Source organism: Apium graveolens, chromosome 4 (assembly GCF_009905375.1).
Source record: "Apium graveolens cultivar Ventura chromosome 4, ASM990537v1, whole genome shotgun sequence".
NCBI lineage: Eukaryota > Viridiplantae > Streptophyta > Magnoliopsida > Apiales > Apiaceae > Apium > Apium graveolens.
The window spans coordinates 100590255-100591013 of NC_133650.1; the positions used below are offsets into that span (position 1 = coordinate 100590255).

General features: G+C 40.4%; 1 non-coding gene across 1 annotated transcript; it reads right to left on the bottom strand.

Moving 5' to 3' along the window:
- Window positions 1–287: 287 nt before the first annotated feature.
- LOC141723014 (small nucleolar RNA R71) lies at window positions 288–394 on the bottom strand. The gene has a single exon (XR_012576008.1). It is a non-coding gene; the product is annotated as a small nucleolar RNA R71 (small nucleolar RNA).
- Window positions 395–759: the final 365 nt, after the last annotated feature.

Consider the following 759-nt stretch of genomic DNA (forward strand, 5'->3'; position numbering starts at 1 on the left):
CCTTTGAGATCAAGTTTGACATAATTCAATGGATGCAGAATTCAATCCAGTTTGGGGGTTCTCCAATGGAAGATCCCAATATATACATTAGGGATTTCATTGAGATTTGTGACACCTTCAAGTTCAACGGTGTTTTTGAAGATATTGTAAAGCTGAGACTATTCCCATTCTCTCTGAGGGACAAGGCTAAGAGCTAGTTACACTCTCTACCACCTGGTTCGATTACTACTTTGGAAGATCTTGCTCAAAAGTTTCTCACTAAATTCTTCCCTATGGCAAAGACAGCTGCAATCAGAAATGCTATTACTCAATTTGCGCAGCAGTTGGAAGAATCTTTATATGAAGCTTGGGATTGCTACAAGGAGATGCTTAGGAAGTGTCCCCATCATGGAATTCCTAATTGGATGATCATTAATTGTTTTTATAATTGGTTGGGAGCACAGTCCAGACACATGCTCGATGCAGCATCAGGTGGAGCATTATGGGCAAAGAGCTATGAGGAAGCTTATGATATAATTGAACTGATAGCTGCTAATGAATATCAGTATCCAACCCAGAGATTTCCATAGGGCAAGGTAGAAGGAGTTATTGAAGGGGATACAGCTACAGCTATCACTGCTCAACTAAAGGCGTTATCTATGAAGATTGATTCACTGGCTAACTATGGAGTTCATCAGAGAATGAGTGTTTGTGAGCTTTGTGCAGGTTCGCATATGACAGCGCAATGTGCTATATCTAGTGAATCAGCTCAGTTTGTGA